At 40.3% G+C, this 16,027-nt stretch overlaps 1 long non-coding RNA gene across 1 annotated transcript; it reads left to right on the top strand.

Annotated features, from left to right (window-relative positions):
* Positions 1-11,767: 11,767 nt before the first annotated feature.
* On the top strand, positions 11,768-15,201 carry LOC137501479 (uncharacterized). The gene is made up of 3 exons (XR_011018563.1): positions 11,768-11,927; positions 14,483-14,597; positions 14,943-15,201. It is a non-coding gene; the product is annotated as an uncharacterized lncRNA (long non-coding RNA).
* Positions 15,202-16,027: the final 826 nt, after the last annotated feature.

Below are 16,027 nucleotides of genomic sequence, written 5' to 3'. Positions count from 1 at the left end.
CTTCAGGGCTGCCGACAGTGGGGCTCGAACCCACTATCTCCCGATTACTGGATACTGGCCGCACTTGAGCGACTGCAGCTATCGAGCTCAGTCAACTGTGTACAGGAGGGTTCGATTTCCACCTCAGCCATTTTGGAAGTGGTTTTCTGTGCTTTCCCACTTCTCCTCCGGGCAAATGCCGGGTTGCTACCACCGGGCGTGTTGGCCGTGCGATTAGAGTCACGTGGCTGTGAGCTTGCATCCGGGAGATAGTGGGTTTGAATCCCACTGTTGGCAGCCCTGAAGATGGTTTTCCGTGGTTTTCCATTTTCACACCGGGCAAATGCTGGGGATGTACCTTAATTAAGGCCACGGCCGCTTCCTTCCCACTACTAGGCCTTCCCTATCCCATCGTCGCCATAAGAACTATCTGTATCTGTGCGACGTAAAGCAACTAGCGGGATGGTATCTAACTTAAGGTCACGGCCGCTTCCTTCCCTCTTCCTTGTCTATCCCTTCCAATCTTCCCATTAATCCGCAAGGCACCGGTCCACCATAGCAGGTGAGGCCACCTGGACGAGGTACTGGTCATCATCCCCAGTTGTATCTCCCAACATAGAGTCTGAAACTGCAGGACACTGACCTTGAGGCGGTAGATGTAGGATCTCTCTCTGAGTCCGATGGAAAACCGACCCTTGAGGGTAAACAGATAAAGAAGAAGAAGAAGATTATAGAATATAAAAAGTTAAGATTTTAGTTCACTTTCAGTTCTATATACACCGAGGTCGATAGCTGCAGTTGCTTAAGTGCGGCCAGTATCCAGTATTCGGGAGATAACAGGTTCGAACCCCAGTGCCGACAGCCCTGAAAATGGTTTTCCGTGGTTTCCCATTTTGACACCAGGCAAATGCTGGGGTTGTACCTTAATTAAGGCCACGGCCGCTTCCTTCCCACTCCTAGCCCATTCCTGTCCCATCGTTGCCATAAGACGTATCTGTGTCGGTGCGACGTAAAGCAACTAGCAAAAAAAAAAAAAAAAAAAAAAGTTCTATATACAACGTGATTCGGCGACCCCTTCCAACATAGTTCTGTGCAACCCACAATATTCATTCCGTCCTGAAAACATCTGCCCTGCCGGTATGCTCAGACAACACAACCGGATATCTTGGTATTTAGCGCCTCACCATGATAGGACGCCGTAATTTTATACTCTTATTAAACACTGGAAGACATACGCGTACCTTCTAGATCATATGAACCTGATACGCCGGCGAAACACTAAACTGATATTGTAACTGCAGTAAACCTTTTGCATGTTATGAGCTGCCTTGTGTGCCGTGTGGAACCGTACTGTAGTTGGAAAAGACGTGGCAGAGTGGGCTTGCATTGCAGGTGGGAGGTTCGAATTTGGGGGCGAAGATTACAATTTCTTGAAATATTTATTTGTTTAATACGTACCGCACGCAATGTAAGTTCAACACCCGCTTTCATGCAAATTGTGTGTGAATGAGTGTGTTTGTGGCCCTAAGGAGGGCCGATTGGTTAGCAAGCCGGACACATGTAAACCGGAAACAATAGGAACAAAACTGCCCTGAGAATGTTTTATCGTAGGAAATGCTTGCCGTGATGTCCGTTTTGGTTAATGCATATTCGGGCACGGTGTCCATACATCGTCTTGCGCGCTAATGCATTCCAGGTGTAATTGCTCGGCAGGCGTCCGTGATGATTTTCCGGAAATGGTCGGGGTATTCTGGCGCTTGAATTTAAACGACGTTCTACAAATGTCCCCACAAGAAGTCTAACGGCCTTAAATCCGGTGATCTGGTGGGCCAAGAAATAAGGCCTCCTCGTCCTATCCATTTTCCTGGCAGGTCCTCGTTCAGATGGTTACGAACGGACAAAGTCGAATGTGCTCATGCTTTATCCTGTTGCAATCACATCGTCAAACGGTCGTGCAAGGGCACATATTCCAGCAGAAGTGGAAGTTTCTGACGCAGAAATTGCAAGTAGCGTGGGCCCGTCCTATTGATCTCAAAGAAATAAGGTCCAATCAGGCGATGCCCCAAGTTTCCACACCAAATATTCACTCCCCATTATATTTGATGGGCCACCTGTCGCACCCAGTGAGGATTGTCCGGACTCCAATAGTGCACGTTGTGGCGATTGACGTTCCCATTATTGTGAAAGCGCGTTTCGTCCGAAAACAAGATTGCGATACGTATGCTGCATCATTGTCCAGCCTGCCTAACAGCCACCGACAGAACTCCATTCTAGCTTCGAAACCCCTCCCATGGAGCTCTTGGTGTAGCTCAAGATGGTGTGGGTGAAATTTATGTCCATGCAGTATTCGCCAGACGGACGGCTGGCTGGTGTTCACGTGTCGTGCAATCGCCCTTGTACTGATGTTTAAATTATTACGAGCTGCCTCCAGAACGGCCCCTTCTGTTTCATTCAACGTAACGGGCCTATCGCGGACTGGTGGGTGGTTGGAAATCACGCCTGTTGCGTCCTTTAACACGGCGGAATGTCGTAGTAAGCGGGTGTCGCCTGTCGGGATACTGTTCCTGGTACACGCATGCGCATAAATGGTATCCTGACATAAATAATCAACACTGCCCCACTCCACTACTGAAAAGGAGAGGAGGGATTAGTGTTGAAGGTCACTCCAGTACCAGAAAGGTGGTGAAGAGAATAAATGGGGAGTACTGATGGCAGAGTGTGTGTATTACTACACATTCACCATTGTGTCCATTTCAATCACAACGGTCTTGAGAAGCATGTCAGCATATTCCTCTGTTGAAAACATGCCGAATGACAGCATAGATTGTAGTACATTCAGGCTCTAATCAGCGGAGTATGCGCAGAGCACAATATGAAAAACAGCGTCATTCTACTGTTTGAATGTGGCCAACGTGGGCCTGTGCCTACCTATTCAAACATTATACCGATGCAAAAATATTTGAACGATGCAACATTCGAACCGCTGCTGGCACATTCTGTCGATAGCTAGACGAACAACCGGGCGAGTTGGCCGTGTGCGTAGAGGCGCGCGGCTGTGAGCTTGCATCCGGGAGATAGTAGGTTCGAATCCCACTATCGGCAGCCCTGAAGATGGTTTTCCGTGGTTTTCCATTTTCACACCAGGCAAATGCTGGGGCTGTACCTTAATTAAGGCCACGGCCGCTTCCTTCCAACTCCTAGACCTTTCCTATCCCATCGTCGCCATAAGATCTATCTGTGTCGGTGCGACGTAAAGCCCCTAGCAAAAAAAAAAAGCTAGATGAACAACACGCTGATATTACGACGAGATAAATATTGTAGACAGAGGTAGTTTTACGGCACACCTTCAACTGTACAATCAATTAAACACATATCCCAGTGATGTCAAAACAGCCCTACAACTAAAGGTACTCCTTCCACCCCGTCAACATCCACGCGAACCAACCACCGTTTATTTTACTTGGGCCCTCCCTATCACATTACCACAGGCTTCAGGAGTACCTCTGGCTCAACCTCAAAGACATTACCGACCTACGGTTCTGCAAGTTGTACTTGCGCCTTGCAGTACGTACACATGGCCAGTAGGTAGTAAGCTTAGCGTAAAATCGTGAAAAATCGTATATATATTCAACTATGGCAATCCACATCACATATGAGTGTTAAGCTATTAGCACCAGTTAAGAATTGCTGGTACATCTAATAGCCTACACTGAACGTATGTTGAACATTAAAGCTTGAAATTTTCTTCACCAAACGAAAACGAAAAATAATTCATGCAGTAGAGGGTTAAGGTAAATACTAAATGTTTCCCAAAGCTACTACACAGCCATAATTCATAATTCATCTCATCATCATCATCATCATCATCATCATCATCATCATCATCATCATCATCATCATTTGTTTACCCTCCAGGGTCGGCTTTTCCATCGGACTCAGCGAGAGATCCCACCTCTGCCGCCTCAAGAGCAGTATCCTGGAGCTTCAGACACTTGGTCGGGGATACAACTGGGGAGAATGACCAGTACCTCGCCCAGGTGGCCTCGCCTGCTATGCTGAACAGGGGCCTTGTGGAGGGATGGGAAGATTGGAAGGGATAGGCAAGGAAGAGGGGAGGAAGTGGCCTTGGCCTTAAGTTAGGTACCATCCCGGCATTCGCCTGGAGGAGAAGTGGGAAACCACTTTCAGGAACCCGGGCCTCCGGGGCTGGCCGCTAATTACACTAACCACTACACCACAGAGGAGGACCATAATTCAACTCACATGTTCATATTATCACAAATTCGCAATCATTGACAAGTTGTGCATTGCAAGCAATATTGTACATGGTACATATGCATGGTTAAAAATGATTTGATAGAATCTAAGAATATTTTTGTAGAACGAAATATGTAGTTCTACATACGATTGCTCATTTTTACGGGTAGGCTATATTATAGTGTTATATTTCATGTTTCGACAGGCTGTAAAACTGTAAGTCACATTTCTCCCTTACGACAACAAGTATTACATTTAGAAATAATATCGTTATCCGTTATATAATGCTTCAACAGCAATTACATGGGCGATAAGTATATTCAAGATTTAGCTTCGACAACGTTTCTATCGGAGCAAGCTCAAGTCTCTAGCGTTTCCCCACGGACAATAAGCAGCACGCCATCACTTCTACTATTTAACTTCATTTCGGACGAATGATTCTGCTTCACAATTCGAGTTTAGAAATTGTTCCAGCCGTTTCTATGGTAACGTGTTTTTTTTAACTTCTCGGTCTGACGGTCCGCGTGTAAATCAGCCCACACTCGCTACACGAACAATATAAACGGGACTAAAAATACAACATATCCGTGAGGATACATTTACATTGCCAAGCTAGCTCTATAGGAGAAAATCATACCAACGCGGGACCTAACATAGGTACGAACAAAGGGGCATTTCTGGAAGCAACCCAGCCATGGAAATTATCCTAAGTTTGTATTATAAATCTCGTATAGAAATACATCATATAATACGCCAATACTCTGTAAAGTAGCATTACCTACTATACATACAATACAGGATTCATAAACTAGCAGTGATGGTGATGCTGATGGTTTGATTGTAGATTTTGGAGGGCAATGTGGATATTGTTATTATTTCGAAGTATTCGTCACAATTATTTTGAGGTATAACAAAAACGTAAGTCAACTTTATTGGATTCGCCCCCTCGTGTTTATTTTACGCGGCGTATGATTTTGACTTATTGATCCCAATTTGAATTCACACAGTTTCCTAGGTATTTAAATTTCTTCACTCTCTAAATTTACTGTTTAAAATTAATTATGTCCGCCTCTGTGGTGTAGTGGTTAGTTTGATTGGCTGCCACCCCCGGAGGCTCGGGTTCGATTCCCGGCTCTGCCACGAAATTTGAAAAGTGGTACGAGGGCTGGAACGGGGTTCACTCAGCCTCGGGAGGTCAACTGAGTAGAGATGGGTTCGATTCCCACATCAGCCATTCTGGAAGTAGTTTTCCGTGGTTTACCACTTCTCCTCCATGCAAATACCGGGATGGTATCTAACTTAGGCCACGGCCGATTCCATTCCCTCTTCCTTGTCTATCCCTTCCAATCTTCCCATCCCCCCGCAAGGCTCCTGTTCATCATAGCAGGTGAGGCCGCCTGGGCGAGGTACTGGTCATCCTCCCCAGTTGTATCCCCGACTCAGTGTCTCACGCTCCAGGACACTGCCCTTGAGGCGGTAGAGGTTAGATCCCTCGCTGTGTCCGAGGGAAAAACCGACCCCCGAGGGTAAACCGATTAAGAAAGAAAATTAGTTATCCTTAATTGGTTCTGTTTACTAATGATAATAGGTTTTGTCTTCTTCCTTGTTGACTTTTAAGCCATACAGTGCGCTTACCTCTGGTATATTTTCTATTAATTCTTGCAGAACTTCCAGTAGGTGATACAATTTTATATTTTCTACTATAAATAAAGTAGATATTCTTGGTAAAATCTTGTGTTGTAGTTTCCTAATTAAGATACATTCAGTTCTTGAAAATATTAACAAGTATAGAATTCATAAATATAAGAAAGGGAGTCTGTTGTACGTTTCGGAGTAAAGAATTTTTTACCAGAACAGTTGCATAACTGAAATGAAATAATTTTAAATGTTTGTTCCTCGAAACACGGATTTGTTGAATTCATCGCTGTATTCACCATGCCTCATATCAGGTAATCAGAAGATGAGAAATGAAGGGTGATAGGCGATAAATGGAAATATTTCGCATGTCATAAAGTTAATACACTTGGGGTCGGAAGAGAGCAATAAGAGATCGATCAGGAAATAAGCTTTGTACAAGCAAGTCAGTGCAATGCCAGACTCACATCGGGATGGACTGCATTAATTTTTCGCAAACAGTAATGAATTTATAGAGGCATTAAAATATCTCTTCCGCCGCTTTTGCACTATTTATAGTCATGGTTGCCCTTAATTAACTCCTTGTTCGTTTTATTTTGTTTTACGTCCCTCCGACTCAGACTGGTTTTATGAGATAGGACAGGGCTACAACTCAGAAGGAGAAGCTCCAAATCCACACTATTTGCCTGCTGTGAAAATGGTAAACCACACGGAAAACCATTTTCAAGGCTACCGACTGAGGGATCAAACCCCTTATCTCACGAATACATTCTAAGAGCTACACACCTCGACCGCATAGCCAATTCGCAGTTAGTCCTTCATCTCTATTTTTCTTTACTTGAGCTAATCTACCTCAAAATAATAACTGTTGCTGTAGCGTGCTGATCTCCATGCAAATTTGAGAGAAATCGAGATTATTAGAGATATAGATGATTATGCCAACGGCCGTAGCCGTGTTGAAACACCGGATCCCGTGAGATCTCCGAAGTTAAGCAACATTGGGCGTCGTCAGGAGTTGGATGGGTTGCCACGCGCTGTTGGTGGGGGGTAAGGGAATGGAGGAGCGGAAAGGAACTGGCCACCCTACCGCACGTAAACTCCGGCTCAGGAACACCTCTGCGGAGGTTCGGACCTGCCTTCGGGCAGAATAACCCTTACCTTTAGATGATTATGAACTGTTTCGTTCCTACGTATTTTCAAGTAAGTTTACAGATCATGCTACACAAAATATGCCAGTCCAGAAGTTATCACATTCGACGTCAGAGTTCTAAAACACTCTCCTTATTTCTCTTTTCTCAAATGTTTAGTAAGCGGTCTCAAGAGAGCGTTTATTCTTGACATACCGACATTATATGTGTCGTGTTTTTGTTTAATTCATCAGTCCATAGACTGGTCAGATGCAGCTCTCCTTAACACCTTATCCTGTGTTAAACTTTTCATTTCTACACAACTACTACATCCTACATATGCTCTAATCTGCTTGTCATATTCGTACCTTTGTCTGCCCCTACCGTTCTTACCATCAACACATCCCTCAAGAACAAGCTGGACAAGGCCTGGGTGTCATCAGATGTTTCATCTTCCGGTCAAATTTAACCAAACCGATCACCTCTCACCAATTCGATGCAGTATCTCTTCATTCGTGCTTCTATCTACCCATATCACCTTCGGCATTCTTCTGTAACACCACGTTTCAAAAGCTTCTATTCTCTTTATTCCGATCTAGTTATCGTCTATGTTTCACTTCCATACAGTGCCACGCTCCAGATGAAATTCTTCAAATATATCTTAATAATTCCTACATCAGTGTTCGAATCGAAACAATTTATTTTCTTAAGAAAGACCTTCTTCCTTCCTTGTGCTAGTCTGCATTTTATGTCCCCATTACCTCTACCATCATTAGCTATTTTACTCCCGAATTAACAATACTAATCTACTTCTTTTAAGACTTCACTTCCTAATCTAATATTTCCTGCATCACTTTACTTTGTTCGTCTGCACTCCATTACTTTTGTTTTGGACTTACTTGTTTTGATCTTGTATTCCTTCCCCAAGACATTTTCCATACCAATCAGAAATTTCTGCAGATCTTTTGCATATTCAGAAAAAATAACAATATCATCGGCAAATCTCAGGGTTTTGATTTCCTCTCCTTGGATTGCGATTCCCTTTCCAAATTCCTCTTGCATTTAATGTATCGCCTGCTGTATGTAAATATTGAAAAGGAGAGGGGACAAACTGTAGCCTTGTTCCACTCTTCTCTGTCCGGCTCCATCTCTCAATGGTTAGCGTGCTGGCCTTTGGCCACAGGGGTCACGGGTTCGAATCCTGGCAGGGTCGGGAATTTTAACAATCATTGGTTAATTTCGCTGACACTGGGGATGAGTGTATGTGTCGTCTTCACCATCATTTCATCCTCATCACGACGCGCAGGTCGCCTATGGGAATCAAATCGCAAGACCTGCACCTGGCGAGCCGAACTTGTCCTTGGACACTCCCGGCACTAAAAACCATACGCCATTTCATTTCATTACTCCTCTCTGAATTTCTGCCTCTTTTTCAAAGCCCTCGGTTCTTAGCACTGCAGACCATTTTTTGTACAGATTGTATAAAATTCTCCTTTTTCGGTATCTAATTTCGATCACCTTCAGAATCTCAAACAGCTCCGTCCAATCAACATTATCGAATGCCTTTTCTAGATCTACGAATGACATGCACGAGGGCTTGTCTTTCTTAACTCGATCCTCTAAGATCAGACGTAAAGTCAGAATTGTTTCACATGTTCCCCCATTTCTTAGTAGCTTAGTAGCTTACCCACTGTTCTATTTTCTTATTAACTATTAAACCAACTCCTGCATTTCCGTTGTTGGATTTTTTGTTTAATATGAAGTTGAAATTACGAAGGCTCAAAGTGCCAAAATAATAGTTTCAGAAAAGTGAATTTAAAGGATAGAAGGCACTGGCTTAGAATATAAAGCAAGCCATCTCTTGATAGTTATTGTTGCTACACCATCATTGTGGCAGTTCGAGCTTTTTATGCAATGTTAGGCTTGGTGAGTAGATTCTATTTCACACAATATCTCAAAATGTGTAACTGGCGCCTAGAGCCCTATTTATTTCAAGTCTCCAAATTGTGTAGTCGCGTCACCAAAATTCCTGCTGTTTCTGCCAACGTACTTCACTTATACCGTCTGCATCTAACTTTATTCAATCCATCTCCCTCTTCAGATTCTCTAATCTACCACAACGATTCAAGTTTATGTGTCATATTTCTTGCAAAATCCACTGTTCTTCAAGTACAGTCTTTTAACTGAAATATTTTAAAAAATAATCTGATTGTTTCTCTTCTCCGGCTAAATGGCTGAGCCTTGACCCGTTTCGTACATGTCGATATTCGTGTAGTCGCGTTCGATTTTCTAGCCGGATCAAAGAATTAAATCCTAAACTGTTCATTCCGTTGGCTCGGCGAGTGAGTGTTTTTGCTGTATCCAATACAACTCATATACTAGACACCAAATTATCCTCCATCAGCATATTATGTTGTTTTCCACGCGCGGCAGACATCACCCACCCTCACCTGAGGGTCTACTTTACAAGTGTTGTACCTAGCTAGTGATTGCCATAATAATAATAATAATAATAATAATAATAATAATAATAATAATAATAATAATAATAATAATAATAATAATAATAATAATAATAATAATAATTAACACTTGCATTGCATTTGGGAGATATTCCAGTGGCAATGATTGTCTACTTACATTACCTGTAGTATGACAATGAAGTAAAATTAAAACATAAAATATACAATATAAAGACAAGAAACAATTGCATGACAACCTATTGTTGCAAGAAATTATGTCAAAACAAGAAGTTTCACGTTAGTAAAAGGGAAATGAAAAGTAAAATATATTAAAGCAAGAAACAATAAAATCTGACAATTAAAAATGGCACACGGGTATTGTAATGCAATAATTAAAAGCAATCGCAAGGAAAATAATGGAAGTTTGAGGAAAATAACATATTCCCTTTCATATAGCGTAATAACGATAAAGCAGACAGTTAGGAATTTACAAAAAAATACAAAACATTCCATTACAAGGGATGTACCACAAGAATAGTTACAAGACAATAACATATAATTCTACATGAAATGAATTGGGTCTTATTTTGACGGTGCAAAACAGGCTCATCTAAGTCAGGTGATTGGCCTGTAATATTCTTAGAAATGCGCTTCAGGAGTGTTATTTTTACAACAGTGTAACGGATGGAAGATCAATACAAGTAGCAATGACCAAGTCACTTTCCGTGTCTTGTACCGTGTACAGCAGCAGACAATGATGACTAAATTACAACCGTGAAAGTGACACATAATCCATTCGCTGTCACACAAGTCTTGTAGAGTAGCAAATCGTTCCCCTTTAAAGTCTTGCCTTGGCGACTCCATGCCTGCACGCATAGTACGTAGGTACCAGGTACGGGAGATGGAGACCCTGCACGCCAACAAAACGCATCTCTTATCTGGTAAACCTAATTGCCTTTGCTACTTTTTAAACAAAAACAAAGAAAATTAAAACCCTTTACAAGAACTTCCTCCACATAAACTTTTCCTCACTCAATTCAAACTTTCACCAGATCTCCTACCCACCGACGTCTTTCTTTCCAAGCTATAAAAATTATTACTTCGTTTGGAAATTTTTGTTCACCAAGTTTTAATCGGACTGAGCGCAGATTAATATAACTATATTACACTTAGAACTATGTGTGTACATTATCTGATTATATTCATTGCTTGTCCGATGACATTTAAATTCATCCAGGAAGTTCCGTTTGCTAACACCAAACTTACCCGGACTAAAGTATATATATGTTCATTCCTCCGTGCGAAGGCTGATTGTATCCTCAACAGCTCCACCATCAACTGTCATAGATGGCCTAGGCATCACTGAAGAGGCGTACTAGGGAAATGAGTAGTCAGGTAGTTTTACATTGCTTTCCTCAATGAGCCAGAAGTTGCTATTACGTATCAGTTTGCCAAGTCCACTGAAATGCACGCACCAACCGACCCTACGAGCGACATTTTCACACCAGTTATAGCAGGGACTGGCTGCATAATGCCTGTTGCTCACGGTAAAATTTTCTGTCAAATTTATTGTACAATAATTTAATGTTATAAAATTTCTGTTGCTCACGGTCAAATTTAAATGTTATAAAACCTTTGACAAAACTTTCATAAAATAGGACATGTTCTATTCCGTAAAATTAATTTTACGAAATGAACCAATCAGCGAAGGTGACATCATGATGATGCTGGCGCTACGTCGTGACAAGATTTCAAAGCTCGATTGTAAACAAACACTTCTTTCTAAAATGGCAGGTTCCGGGTGGACTAAGGAAGCTGTTAGTGTTTTACTGGACGAATACCAGAAATATCCTTGTTTGTACGAGGTTAAAACACCGCTTTACCACAACAGAAATGCAAGAAGAGAGGCAGAAAACACAATCGCCAAAACTGTGTCACAAGTTCGGCCGAATACAAGCCCGGCTGATGTGAAGTCGAAGATAAACGGGCTTCGAACTCAATTCACTAATGAGAGGTTAGTACTGAATTTGATCAATCGTAATTATTTGAGATTGATTGAATGATTTTTCTTTAAATTTGATATGAAGTTTATAATATGGCAGATAGTAAAGCTAGTTCTATTTATGCATTCACGGTTGACTTGGTAACCTGTCAAAAATTTAAATGCAGTAATTATTAATGTACAGCCTACTGTGTACCAATAAACAGGTTTTTTGTTCTTCAGTGTATATTAAAATGTGACTGACTTACTTAAATCTGCAAGTTTACTGTAGTAGATTACATTCAATTGTTTGTTTTCAGGAATAAGTGTATGAAATGTTTACACAGTGGAATGGGTGGCAATGAAGTATACAAACCAACATTTGCTTGGTATGACCGTATGCTGTTCCTTATTCCACATATTGCTACCAGGAGCAGCAAATCAAATTTGGATATGAATACAACTTGTAGCAGTGATGACAGTCAGGTAAAGCTTATTTCTAAATCTAGATTTCATAGGTTACAAGATAGTCATGTCACATGGGACCTGTGCAACAACCAAATTTAAATATGAAAATTAATTTTTTTGTGTGTGAGTAGGAGAGTGATGTTCTTTGAATGTGAAACTCCACCTTTTGTTTTGCTATCTGTCTTCCTGACCCACAAATTTTCCAGCATGGTATGATTGACTCTTCTAGTAGGTGGTGGGATAAATGTATTCATTTCAATGGAGGATATTGACAGTCAGAGTTAATCAAACATCAATAACTCTATCAATGGGGGATGCAAGGTTATGTCTGAATATTTCTGAGACATGGGATACACACCTTTTGCATCCATGCATATGTAAAATTCAGGGTTAGCCAAATTGTATTCCTTCATAAGCTGTGAAGGTAGAGTATGTGTGAGTAAGAGGAATATTCTGTATCAAAAGAAGTATATGTTCACCTATCCAATACTCTTAAAATTTAATGATCTCTGTAGATTATTTACATGGTAGCCATGGACCATAATTTAATAGTCTCTTTAAATTATTTTACATGGTAACCAGTAACCATGGACCATGTGAAATAATCTAAGGATACTATTAAATTATAAAAGTATTGAACAGGTGGACATATAGATACTTATATTGATCATAATAGTCAATAGAGAACCTGTACACAATTTAATTACTGAGCATTCATGTAGGCTGTAATGCAGTAAAGACAACTAGGCCTAGGTGGATTACTTTAAATCATAATTTAATGATAGACAGCACCATAAATTAAAATACCTGTAAACACTCAATAACTTAAGTTAATATATGAATTCCTGCACTAATTCAATTTAATTCCATACCACTTTTATTATGTCATGTACTGTACTATTTGAAAGCTGAGCGATGGCTGTGCAAAGTACAGGGTGTTGAAACATTCTACAAGGGCTAATACTGGTATATTACAAATTATTTTAATCTACTGCCTGCTGTCATTTCCTGATGGTTACAGTACTTTTGCATCCATCTCTTGGCACAGGCCAGAGCAAAGTGTAGCTTCCACTGAAGTCCCAGTCTCATCCATGGCTGTGACAATATGGAAGTTGCTGGGGTATTGGTGGTGCTGATTAATAACATTCAGAGCACAACCAGTGTGTCTGAGTGTCATGAAAGGTGTTGCTCATAGGGTTAGTTGTGTTACAATGGCACTGTCTGGCCCAGTGAGGATAGCAATGGCAAACTACCTCACTCCTCATCTTGCCTAGTATACCTCATTTTGGTATTGCCATTGATTTTTGTGGTTTCCCTATAACTGCATAGCCTTTGGTGATGCTATTTGAGGATCCAACCAGCCTCTGGGCTGTTGACCTAACAGACACAGACATGTTAATCTACAAGAATAGTAGCTAAATATTTAGCCAACCTTAAGAGAAACAACTGTGATAAACATCATTCCAAACATACTTGTCTAATTAAAACTACACCTTTACAAATTAAAATTAACTCAATTTCAAAAGTAGAAAGAAAATTGAATATAAACTTTCATCTCAAAGAGTGGTAACTAAGTATCTATTCACTATACTATTATGGGCTTAAATTATTTTTTTAAATGTGAAACTCTATTGTACACCTACATTTATAAGAAGGGTCCATTTTAACACAATATTGTAAATGACAGTCACAGAGAAATACAATTACATGTTTGTTATAAATAACTAGAATCGAAATTTATCCACACAGTGATCTTGCCATGATACTTTGCCTACACCATTAAAGTAGTCTTTCAGTGTGTTCCTGATACTTAGTGGTGTTTGCGAAACTCTGTTTCCACCTTGCCTCTGGATTTCTCCCATGATGAGATCTCTTCTCCACTCCCCTAATTGCACACTACCTTCTTGTACATTTTCTTCATCCACACTGTGAGGTGGCATATAAACTCCCCTGTTCTCTTCCAAAAGGAAGTTGTGCAATACACAGGTAGCAAGGACAATGGATTCCACTTTGTCAACAGAGAGTGTCACTTTACTCAATAATACCCTAAAAACATTTGCCATGATGCCAAATGCATTTTCAACTACACATCTGGCCCTACTTAATCTGTAGTTGAAAATTTTCTGCTCTCTTGTCAGCCCTCTGTACCCAAAAGGCTTCATTAGGTTGGAAGAGAGGGGAAAAGCATCATCTGCAATCATTACATATGGCACTTCACACTCAGTTTCAGGAAGTTTGCAAGGGGGAGGAATGTTCAGTGTTTTATTTTGGACTGATGCAAACAAGGTGCTGTTTTGGTAGACACCTCCATCACTTGCTCGTCCATTGGTCCCAACATCAATGTATATGAATTTATAATGGGCATCCACCAGACCAAGCAAAACAATGCTGTTAGTACCCTTATAATTATAATAGTGAGAACCACTTGATCTAGGAGCTGCAAACTGTATATGCTTCCCATCCAATGCACCCAAACAATTAGGGAAATTCCATTTCTCTTGAAATTCATGTGCAATCTCAAGCCATCCAGTCACAGTATCTCGAACCTGAAAAAAATTGTGTTTGTTTTAAAGGTTACTCTGCCTGATGACTCTGTAAAATTCGATGACAATGGGATGCTGACTGTATATGAAGAAGAAAATACTGACAATCAGTCATGTACATCACAGCCTGCAGCAAGTACATCAGGTAACTTATATATGTTTATAGAAATATCAAAACATAATATTTTAAGCAATTTGTTGAGGCAACTAAAATACACTGTAGGTAATTGAGTTCAAAAAGAAAATTGACAATCTTCTGGTGATAAATTTTCCTTCTCGACTTTCTAGGAAGTTAATGGTTTCCAGAACTTATTAATGGTATACTGTAGTAGGGTAATTACTCACATTATGACATTATGCAGTGACGTTAATTCAGAAACATGCATATTATTTATGCAATCACTGTGAATTAGCTTATTATTATTATTATTATTATTATTATTATTATTATTATTATTATTATTATTATTATTATTATTATTATTTCCAGGCACATCACGAAAACGGAAGAAGGGGTCGATTGAAGACGATGTCCTCCTTCAGGCTTCAAAGGTGCTTCACTCAGTGTCAAATACTGAAGATGGAGACGATGAATTTGGCAAATTTATTGCCTCAGAACTGAGAGCTCTTAACGACACAAAAATTAAAATTCTTACCAAACATAAAATTCAAAAAGCAATAATGGATGCTCAGTTGGAAGTATTAGGCCTACTAAATACAGACTAGGAAAGGAGTTCCCACAGCCTAAAAGACGATATTGTACATATTTATGTAATATTTTTTAATAATTATGTTCTTTAAATAAATTCAAATATTTACCTTTATGTACTTTTCCTTCAGTGAAGAGTATATTTCCCTACATGTTTCAGGAATAATACGTGCTAGAGTTCCAAATGGTATTCTAGTTGAATACATCAAGTTGGTGTAACTTTCTCCAGTGGCCAGAAATCGGAGTGTCACTTGCAGTCTCATTTCAGGAGAAATAGCTTGCCTCATGTTAGTGTCTTGTCGAATAATTTTGGGACCAACAAGATCCAGAAGTTTTTTAAAACTGCCTTCCTCCATTCTTAGAAAATTCCTATATGAATGCTGGTCTTCTAACCTCAACTCATTTTCAACCAAGGACAGCAATCCTCTACCTTCTTCTCTTCTTTTTATCCAATCCCGAGTCCAGCATTTCCTGGCATTTCTTTTCTTCCTTTTTACCACTGTACAACATATAATTGCAGCTAAAGCCGCAAGTTTTGCTTTGTTTGTTGGAGTCATACTCTCAAACACACTGTAAGTTGAACAGCTGATTCTTGGTTTAAAAGTTTATCGATAGATGGCAGCACATACACTTCTTAGTTCAGAAGTTAGTTCATAGATGGCCACACTGATGTTTCCACGGATTTTATAAATTAATTTTACCGTGAGCAACACAACTTGTTTTCATCAAATTTTTATAAAATTTATTGTACAACAAATTTTACGAAACATTTTACCGTGAGCAACAGGCATAAGGAATGGTATTACTATCATCTCTCGTACCTCGGTCACTTTCATATTGTGAAATCCAAGGACAAGACTAAGACA

Source organism: Anabrus simplex, chromosome 1 (genome assembly GCF_040414725.1).
Source record: "Anabrus simplex isolate iqAnaSimp1 chromosome 1, ASM4041472v1, whole genome shotgun sequence".
Classification (NCBI taxonomy): domain Eukaryota; kingdom Metazoa; phylum Arthropoda; class Insecta; order Orthoptera; family Tettigoniidae; genus Anabrus; species Anabrus simplex.
The sequence above is the reverse complement of the archived record's forward strand: the minus strand, read 5'-3'. Positions and strand labels throughout refer to the sequence as shown.